The sequence below is a fragment of the Dasypus novemcinctus genome, chromosome 4 (genome assembly GCF_030445035.2).
Source record: "Dasypus novemcinctus isolate mDasNov1 chromosome 4, mDasNov1.1.hap2, whole genome shotgun sequence".
Classification (NCBI taxonomy): domain Eukaryota; kingdom Metazoa; phylum Chordata; class Mammalia; order Cingulata; family Dasypodidae; genus Dasypus; species Dasypus novemcinctus.
In genome coordinates this window covers 153,779,414-153,790,287 of record NC_080676.1, presented here as the reverse complement: position 1 = coordinate 153,790,287, position 10,874 = coordinate 153,779,414, and the positions used below count along the sequence as shown (strand labels likewise).

General features: G+C 43.1%; 1 long non-coding RNA gene across 1 annotated transcript in view; it reads left to right on the top strand.

Moving 5' to 3' along the window:
* LOC131278298 (uncharacterized) overlaps positions 1–10,874 on the top strand; it is a 45,093-nt gene that overhangs the window by 862 nt on the left and 33,357 nt on the right. The gene's annotated exons all lie outside the window — the stretch shown is intronic.

Here is a 10,874-nt window from a genome sequence, read left to right as displayed (position 1 = left end):
GTGCTTTGTTTTATTTAAAAAAAAAATTTTTTTTACATGCAATGCCTTTATTTTAGACGTGCCAAGAAAGCCATTTCAGAATGACTACTTTAAAGCGAGCGGCTGTATACACATAAAAACAGAAGCAACATCTTGTTACAGCTCAGCACACAGCATCCAAAGCAAACAGGCATGAGACAGTGCATATTTATGCACCATTAAAACCGTATGAATAATATACTGCAGGGAGGAAGTGAAAGGAGGAGGGATAGAGAAAAAATGGAAATGAAAGGCCAATGTTCCCCAATACCACTAAATTTCTCATTTAATAGCCCCATCCAAGTGCTTCAAATATAGTGCATTACAAGAATGGCAAGGATGGAAATAAGGTATCTGTCTGTATACCTGCCTAATACTAAGTTTGGTCAGCATGTATTTTCATAGGCCTTTCAATGGCAAGCCAGTCTGAGCATCTTTTGAATTTATTGTTTAATGACATTACTTAAATCAAACTTTACCCTCTCTTGATACACACAGTGAATTATTTCATATGTTTCTTTTTAAAATAAAATGCAGGTTTTATTAAAAGTATTCATAATAATCAGTATTAAAGGTTTTCATGTTCTAAAATATAAAAGCATAGTTTAATAAAACACTAAGTATTTAAATAAAAACAAGTATATTATAAACTGTACCTAGCAAAATATAAGTATCTAGGCATTTAAATTGAATATTAAAATTTTAATAAAATCAGTACTGATACCTTGATAGTTACTTACAATTGAGCAAAATAATGAGGAAGATAATTTTTTGACATAGCATTGTGATAAATCTTAAAGGGATTACTTGATATTATAGCAGAAATGTGATACAATAAATGTAGCATTACAAATTCCTAAAAAACTGGGAGTGTTTGACCCTAAATGTTAAATTTTTATGTGCCAACATTAACTCATACAGAATGTCAAATAATCATACCAAATGTACTTTCATTTTTTCAAAATATTAACATTTGAAGACCGAAGCTTACTACATATTATGACACTGCTTATTTTGACCTAGCATCCCTGCTATATTTTCTTTGGTAAACATTTCCTCTTATAAGCTTAATCACAGATTAATGATAACATGTATGTGTTTAAGATGAATAGTACTCAAAACGTTCAGATCATATTTTTTCAAGAAGCAAATCAGGTGTGGACAGAATAAGCTATATCAAGATCATATATAGAATGAAAATAAAACAAAAGGCTTGGGGATGGGGACAGGAAAAAATAAAATTGTAAAGGTACTGGTTCTGAAATAATCTATTACTATTATACGAGATAACCAGTGTCACCAGGGTGAGGACATTTTCTTTCATAAGTATATCAGCTCTCTATTTCCTCTGTGAAATTCTGCATACACGATGAACAGTCATTTAGTACACAGGGACATTAAAATATTCATGACGTGGCTCCTGCTTTTATGGGCCATAGCTGTAAGATTAACCCACAACCTTATGTGTTGCACTTACTATAAATCATGCTTATTTTAAAGCCCTTCCAACAACTCAGGTTTTTAATAAAATTTCCAGCTCCAGCTGTCCAAAAGCTGTTCTTGCAAACCAGTTGGAATATGCTGGCTTTTTTATATTTACCACAGTGGGCTCAAAACCAACGGAAACTGATTGGCAGTATCTTTTTCCATGATGTTTAGTGGGCAGCAAATTTTTATAAATGCATGCAGCATTTTTGTCAATAAACAAAAAATCACATCCAAGTATATTTCCAAATTGTTAGAGGTTCCCTCTCAGTAGGTTTGCAATAATTAAGCTATGACTCACTTCTCCCTGACTCACTTCTCCCTGACGTGCATTGAGGAAAGAGAAGCTCCCCCACCCCCGCCACCCGCTTAAGCTGTGTGTCTGAAAGCACAGCACTTCCACAAAGGTTGAACAAAGACATCAGGTGGAAACAGGAGTAAAGGGAAATAGAGACCTTCACTCCCGGGAGATCAAAGTGCCACGTGCTCCTCCAGCATTCCAAGAAAACAACTCCCTAACCCACTACCCTCTAGCTACACAAGGGAAAATTTTCACCTCTAGGGCTTCCTATTGGCTACTGCACCTCACTCGAACCCTCAATCCCCTCCCCCTGACTATCATTTCTGTGCCTAGGAATATACTGTATAAATTCAAATCCCCCCTTTCCAGAAGTGGGCTGAAGTCTCTCTTCAGACCCCTGCCATGCAGGTGGGGAGGTTGAAGTCCATTCTTCAGACCTCTGTTGGGAGAGCTTCCCAATAAACTTTCTGTCTGCAATGAGTCTCCGTGTCCCAGTGAGCGCCCCCTTTTCTCCAACACAAATATACTTAAAAATTCAAAAGTTTCTTTCGATTTTCACTATAAAATTGTCACCTTTTGGGAGCAGATGTGGCTCAAGCAGTTGAGTACCTGCTTCCTACATGTGCGGTCCCGAGTCCGTCCCAGTGCCTCCTAAAAACAAACACAAAGAACAAGCAAAGAAAGGAAAAAAAACAATTCAGGGGAGCCAAGGTGGCTCGGTCGTTGAGTGCTGACTTGCTATTTACAAGGTCCAGATTTCAATCCCCCCGTACCTCAAAAAAAAACAAAACAAAACACAAAAAGTCACCTTTTAAGGGGATTTAAAGTTTTGTTTCTCAGTATCTGCTACATAGCATGCTAATGTCTGCATGGCATTTTGTATGGCACAAAAGATTTTCATGGTCTTTCCCCATATTACTACAAAGTATTATAAAGACTGGATTGCATTTTAATAACATTGGGTTATGTTTTAATAAAATATTCCTCAGGTGACACCCTATAGTGCTTTGTGCACTTTGGTTTCAACTTATTTGCTGTAACAGTTTGTGGATGAGGCAATGAATTCATGGGCAGTTCTATAACCTTGACCCAGAACCACCTTTTTCCAAGTAAAAAAATGATTCATCAGAGGTTCCTCCTGCAGTTTTTCCATAAAACTTTTTTCTCTTTTTAAATTTCAAATTTATAGAAAAAATTGCAAGACTACTAAGATTCCTGTGTAATCTTTGTCCACATTCACCAAATTGTTGATATTTTGCCACATTTTCTCTCTACATATATGTGTGTGTGTTTGCTTTAGCTTTCCTTGAATTTCTTTAGTTTTCTTTAATCAGGAGCAGTTCCTTGCCCTTTGAATTTCACGACACTGGCGTTTTTGTTTGGAAAAAAACAGTAATTTTTACAGAATCCTTCTCAGTGAAGTCATATTTGAGATTTCCTGATAAATAGACTCAGATTCTGCTTTCCTAGCTGGTTTACTACATAAATGATACAGTGTACTCAGATATCCCATCTGGAGACCCAAGATGTTTGTCAGCCACTCCTTGGTGAGGTGAATTTTGGTCAGGTGGTCAAGGTGTTCTCCACATTCACTATAAGGTACAGTTACTATGCTTTCCCCTTGCAGTTAACTTGTGGAGAGACACTCTGAGGTCTTGCCAACACATTTATCCCCTAGAAGTAGCATCCATTTATAATTCTTCCCTGGAGCACTTTTTTTACTGTGATGGTGATGAAATGGTCATTTTGTTAACCCTTTCTCTCCCACTACAAGTATTAATTGGCTTAGGAAAAAATGTTCCCTCTTTCCATGTATTAGTTAGCCAAAGGGGTGCTAATGCAAAATACCAGAAATGTGTTGGGTTTTATGAAGGGTATTTATTTGGGGTAGGAGCTTACAGATGCCAGCCTATAAAGCATAAGTTACTTCCTTCACCAAAGTCTATTTTCACGTGTTGGAGCAAGATGGCTGCCAATGTCTGCGAGGGTTCAGGCTTCCTGGGTTCCTCTGGGCTCAGCTCTTCTGTTTTCTCCACAAGGTCAGCGTAGACTACCAGGTGAACAGTTCTTGTCTCTCTCCCTGGGGTTTCTGCTGTGTCTAAGGAGCCGATTCTATTCCTCTGTTGTTCTTCTCCTGGCTCAGGTCCTCTGTTCCTGGGGCTTGCTTCTCTTTCCTCTCTGGTGACTTCCTAGGGCTCCAGCTTAAGACTTCAGCATCAAACGCCAAAGTCAGAAACCCTTAACTCTGTCCTTTGCCATGGCTTTTATCTGTGAGTCCCCATCCACCAAGGGGTGGGGACTCAACGCCCTAATGACGTGGCCCAATCAAAGCCCTAATCATAATTTAATCATGCCCATGTACAGACCAGATTACAAACATTTACTCCAGCACCTGTTTTTGGGTTTCACAACCATATCAACTGATACACCATCTATTTTTAGTGTGGACTCATAGGTTGTTATTGTATTCAATTGATTAAACGTAATGCTCAAATTGTCCTAGATTTGGGCAGTGGGAACCATTTCAAGCTGGCTCTTCTTCCTGTTGATGTATACTCACCTTTTTTTTTTTTTTTTTTTTAGCGCCGTTTTAGGTGTTCCTGGCTCATTTATATTTTTCCTGCCCCATTGCTGAAATCAACCATTTCACAAAGGGATAGCTGCTTCCTTTTTGTGGAAATGGTATTTAGAAACCAAGATCAGGCTCAAAACTTTTTAAAATTACTATTGATTGTATATTTTCTTTCCTAGCTAACAAAGATAAGTAGACACTCATGTATTTCACTTTTGAAATAGATATGTTAGAAACATCTGCACTCTATATAGCAACTAACCCACTCTGAAATTTAATCTCTTGATTCTTCAAATCCTCAGGCATATTTTCTGCATTTCTTCCAGTAGTATTTGCTGACAAAGGAATGTGTTTTAATTTATCGTCATGTTGTGGCAAGAAGGACACATATTTCTCCATAACATATGGCTTTTTGTTTTTTCCTATTAAATGAGACCCTCAGGAGAGGCTTCTGAATACTATCATCAATTGTAGTGAAATTCTGTAAAGAGCCTGAGTGAATGAGTATCATATGACTAAACATTCTTGAAAAAAACTGTAGAGGTTGGCTTTTATGGAAAATGACTTCCTAAAGTAATGGCTTCATTCTGTCATTAACAAATATCCGAGGCTGCAGTATAATTTAAGGGGGAGTGAATGGTACTGACAGTGGTGTGAATAAACACGATGCACAAATAGTCTTTGGAATTCTTTCTTTTTTCTTTTACTGGCTTTTTGAAGGGTCTGATAAGACTGTCTTTTTAAAAATTTTATCTTGATGTGACAAAAAACAGTTGATGCCCATCATAGGAGAAATGTCAGTTCTGCCATTATCTCATTCACTGTGCATTAATACTATTACCTTTAATTCTTAAATCATTTGTAGAGATCTTGTCACATTTTGTGTTAGTTCAGTTAAACTAGATAACAATCTGTAAACAGTCCAAGTAAACTGCTAGACATAGTCACAAACTTCAAGAATGTGCAAATAAAAGCATCTTTGACCATTTTCACCTCATGAAACTCCCCAACTCCTCTTAGGCGTGTCTGATCTTTTGACATTTGGACTAAGTGAAGGTGCCAGTGTTCATCTATATCAAATATTAGTAAAGCTTACTTTATTTCTTATTTTAAAATGCTAATAGAATTTCATTGCACCCGGACCCTTTATTCCAATGCAAAACTCAAGGTAGGGTTTTTCCTAATAGAAATCACGAGTTTTCTAGATTGAAAATCGCTGCTCTAGAACCTTCCAGAAGAGTTCTGGGCAGAGAGGTTGGTAGAGGAAAGCTTAGTGCCACTAGCTGAGCAGTAGCTCAGTGGTGAAGGCTTTTAGGGTACACAAACACTAGCCCAGGACCTCCAGAGAGGAACCTGAGCAGCTCTGCTCTGGAATCACCAGAACTGCCTTTCGCCGTGGTGCTTTATCATTGTTCTCCTTTCGTCACACTGGCAGGTAGGCAATGAAGTAAAAAACAACCCAAGAAGGCAAGCAGCAGGAGCATTCGCCCGGGTTAGTGGGTTGCGACAGGTGCTCTGTAGTAAGAGGCGTCTAAGTGGAGTCTTGGAGTGTCTAAGCAGGAGGCAGCCAGGGAAAGAAGAGGGAAACAATGTTCCCAGTAAAGGGAACAGCAGACTCTGTACTCAGCGCAGCTAGATTCAAGTGTGAGAAGGCTGCGGACTGACCGCCTACCGGGAAAGAAAGATGGCTGCCTTGGAGTGACGTCATGGAGGGCAGTCACGCCCCTTCCGGTCGGGTGACAACCTCAGGAACACAGCACTGGGCCTGCTGGGAAAGAGGAGAGTTCTGGAGTTGGTTTGACTTGGGCTGGTATCCTAGTTCCATCCCTGCGGGACTTGGGACAAGCTGATCTATTTAATACTGATCCTCTCAGGGACCATCACTGTATCTTTATCGTAGTGCTGGGATGAGAATTAAAGGGATTAATTGGTGCAAAGAGCTCAGTCCAGGGTCCGGCATGTCGTGCTCAATCAACAGTGGCTGTTTTTCTCCCGATCACTGTGACTACTGGTTTTTCTTCCAAAAGGGCTCAAGGGGACAAAGAGATCTAGTTCTGCTAGAGAAAATCAGAAGCATCACAACGCCCCAAAGATCTTAACTTCCTGTCTCCATTCTCACCTGAATTTAAATTTGAAACCTCTGTACTCACTTCAAACCTGCTTGACCACTTCTCTTCTCATTTTCAACACATGCTCTCTTACTCAACCCCTTCTTTCTTGGAAAATAGAAGTGATCAGATCAGATTGGTTTCAACTTACCCCTGCCAAAATCTCAAACTGACCTATACCACTCCCTCCCTCACTCTCTCCCCTTCCTCCCTCCCTCTCCTTCTTTCTCTCCTTCCCTCTTTCCCTCCCTCCCATTTATCCTACCTTCCTCCCTCCCTCCCATCCATCCTTCCTTCCCCTCCCTTCCTACTTTCCTTCCTCTCTCCCTCCAGCTACTGTCCTTTTTTCTACTGTTCATAGTCACATTTGGCTACATTTATCCACATCTATCTTTGCTTCCTCACTTCCCATTTATTCCCAGCTCTCTAGGCCTGGCTTTCTGTCCCTACTATTTGCTTACCTACCATTGTTCTATCCAGGATCACCAGTTAATTTCTAATATTCAGACCTTTTAGCGTCTTTATAGCTTTTATCTTATGTGACTCCTCAATAGCATTTGGTATCTCCATTGTTCTCTCATCCTTTCTTTTCAGGTCCTCATGGTTCTCCACTCATGTGCTGTTCCTTCTGTTTCTCTGACCATTCGCAGTCTCCATTGCACACCTATTCCTCGGCAGTGTCCCTCATTGCTTTGTCCTAGCCCCCACTTTCTTTTTTTAAGATTTATTTATTTTATTTCTTTCCCCTCCCAGTTGTCTGTTCTCTGTGTCTATTAGCTGTGTGTTTCTTCCTTGACCGCTTCTGTTGTTCTCAGCGGCATAGGAATCTGTGTTTCTTTTTGTTGCATCATCTTGCTGCGTTAGCTCTCCGTGTGTGCGGCTCCATTCCTGGGCAGGCTGCACTTTCTTTTGCGCTGGGCGGCTCTCCTTACGGGGCGTACTCCTTGCGCGTGGGGCTCCCCTACATGGGGACACCCCTGCGTGGCACGGCACTCCTTGCGCGCATCAGCACTGCACGTGGGCCAGCTCCACACGGGTCAAGGAGGCCTGGGGTTTGAACCGCGGACCTCCCATGTGGTAGATGGACGCCCTAACCACTGGGCCAAGTCTGCTTCCCAAGCCCCCACTTTCAAGTTCATGAATCTTTTCTTCAGCAGTGTCTAATGTGCTATTAATCCTCATTAAGTGTATTTACCATCTCAGATGTTATGCTTTTCATCTCTAGAAATTTAATTTGGATCTTTTTTCTATTGTACCTTTCATGTATTTCCTTAACATACACATGCTTTCCTCTACCTTCTTGAACATATGAAATACGGTTTTAAAAACTATTTTGATGTCATAATCTACTAATTCTATTTACTGTTTCTATTGATTTATTTTCCTTTTCATTATGGGTTGTATTTTCCCGTCTCTTTGCATGCCTGGCAATTTTTGATTGGATGCTACATGTACATTTTACATAGTTATTTTGTAAAATATTTTTTTATTCCTACAAATATGCTTCTTTTGTTCTGGGATGCAGAATACTTGGAAATAGTTTGAACCTTTCAAGCCCTGCTTTTAAGTGGAACTGGAGAAGTGTTTAGTGTAGGGGTAATTTTGTACCACTGTTGAGGGAATATCCTTCCGAGTTGTGGAATTGATGCTCCTTGTGTTATGAGGTTTTTCACTCTGTCTGGTGAAGTAGTCCCAGCCCTTTGGGAGCACCAGGGATTGATCCCTTTGCTTTGGTGTGTGGTTCTTTCCCTGGCCCCAAGTAGTTTTTTCAGAACTATTTCTAAGTTTTACTAAGGCTCACGCAGTCGTAATTCACACGCTTGTAACTTTTAGCCATTTCATGTGTAAGCTTTAATAGCAGCAACTCAGTGGTACCAGGAAACCTGCATACTTAGTACTTAAAGTAACACAAATACTGCAGTACTAACCCACTTGGTGTGGCAAGTACTATGTCAAAAATAAAATGACAAATGCAAACAATACGGTATGGGACATCCGTACGTACATCAGTTAAGCCCATTAACTGGGAAAAAAAAAGAATCTCATGCATGAAGGAACTTTTAAGACTTATTAATATTCCTTTCATTTTCAAAAGGCCGAACAAAAATGAAACAAAATAAGGTGAGCTCACTCTCTAGTCTTGGGAAGAGTCAGCTTTGTGCAGCTGGCAAAGATTACACAAAGCTGGAAGCAGAGGCAGCTGACCAGATGAGATAAATAGGGGCAACGGGGGAAAAGCTTGGCATAAAAGGTTTCCCATAGAGGAAAAAACCCCACAGTGCATTTCCAGTAGGCACTTAGCACAGAGCTGCCCCTCCCTGCCCCACGGCGGCGCCTCCTCTCGGGCCCCGGGGGGTGTACCAGCCAGCCGGTGAGAGGCAGGAGGGTGGGGACGGCGGCTGAGGGGAAGGACGGCACCATCTGCTCCGCGGTTTCGCTTCCCGGACACACACCCACGCCTACCTACACGAGGAGTTTAAAGCGCTGGCGTCCCTTGTTCGGACCCCACCACCGCTTTGCATATTGTGGCAATCTCTCGAGTCTCCCGGCTGGGGCGCCTTGTTCCTCAGTGACCCCCTATCGCTCGAGTACCGTTTCCGGGCCGGCCGCGGGCACAGGGCATCCCCAGCGAACTCTTCTTTTGAGGGTTTGCTTCCCCCGCATCCCTGCGGTCCCCTGCGTCCCGGGGACGGGCCTGAGGTGCCAGGCGGAAGGGCCCCCCTGGGCCGCCCGGCGGGGCGGGGCCACGGGGCCTCCTGAGGGGCTCGCGGGGGCCGCCCTGGCCCTTCCTTTCCCGGGTCCAACTCGCTCCTTTCCAGATAGAGGGGACGGGGTCCCGGCCGCGGCCGTCGCAGCGCCGGACGCCGCGGGGGCCGCCTCTGCGGCTGAGGTGAAGGCCGCGCTGTCCCGAGGCCCCCGCGCCTGGCCCCAGCCTGCGGGGTGGTCGCCCTCAGTGCCCTGTTACAAGAGCCCTTTCCCCGGCCCCGGGGCGGGGAGCCCGAGGGTGGAGGGGCCCCGGCCTGCTGCTCCGCGCGGCCGCCGTCGGCGAGCCTGGCGCCCTTTCCCGGGGCCGCCCGCGCCGCGGAGCCCCGAGCCCCCTGCAGGGAAGGAAGCCGCGCGAGGCTGGCGACCCTTCCTCACACAGTGCGGTACCCTGACCCGCCGAGGGGCTCGCCCTCGGCCCAGCTGACTTGGGTTGGCAAGAACCACTTCAGAGTCAACCGAGAAACCGAAATGGTGGTGGGTGCCACAGGAATGCTTAAATGGCTGTCAAAAAAAAAAAAAAAAGGAAAAGTTCAAAACAATCTATGAAGAGCTCCTAAGTAGGCATTTGCTACAAATAAATGTTAAACTTCAGAAATACGCGGGGGTGCGGGAGGGGAGGGGGAGTGGTTTACGGGAAAATCCACAGCAGCTGAGAGGGGCAGAACTCGACTGTTCTGTGTTTGCAACAAAGACCTGAGAACAGGTTCTCCATCCCGAAGGCTGTGGAGGCTCCCTCCGCCTCCGAGTGTGACCGACAGTGTGAATTATGACAGCGGTTTAAATATTCCTAAGAAGAGATGAAGAGATCCGTTTCATCCTCTCGCATGACTTCAAGTTTACACTTCCTGCAGTTCTGTTCTGTTAGAAAGAAATCTTTTTCTGGAAGAAAATAAGGCTCACCCAATTGACGTGGCTGGCGCCCTGAACAAAGAAAAATGACACAATTAATACCCCTAAGCCTAGGACGCAAGCCCTTCTTTTGTTTCTCCATAGATTGGATACTTCAGAAGTTGCAGCCTATCCAAGAAGATTTAACTTTCCGGCACAAAAGTTTGTGATTAACCACTTCCCCCATCACATTCCAACCATTTTAGTTTTTTACCTGCTCCCCTTTGCCAAATAAGGAATGGAATTTAGTTCTGAATTGGTATTGACTTAGCTCTTTCTTGGGCATCTTTTTTACTGCCCATAGGACCAGCTTAAGCTGGTTTCCTTTGTTCCTGCTTAACCCGGGAGTGGGAGACTAAGGCAGTAGGCTGCCAGGTTACATTAATCAATATTTTCTTCCTTTATGTGAAAACTAAACTAATCTTCGTTTCTTACAATTGCCCCTCTTTCTTTTAAACTCTTTTTAGTCTTCACATTTCCATTCTCCAAATTTTTTAAGCGCTATCTCACACTCTTCATCATAAGAATCTCCTTCTTTAAGGGAGTACAGATTGTTTTGCCTACACTGTATTTGTTTGGGCATTTGTTTGGTTAGGGCAGTTTCAATGAGTTTTTGAACTAGCCCTCGGGCACATGGAATGATACAGCACCCGACTGTGGTAAGCATCTCAGTTGAGATAATGAGGGAAGTTAAGACAGACAGTGCAAACCCTTTCCATTTTCCAAACCAATTTTC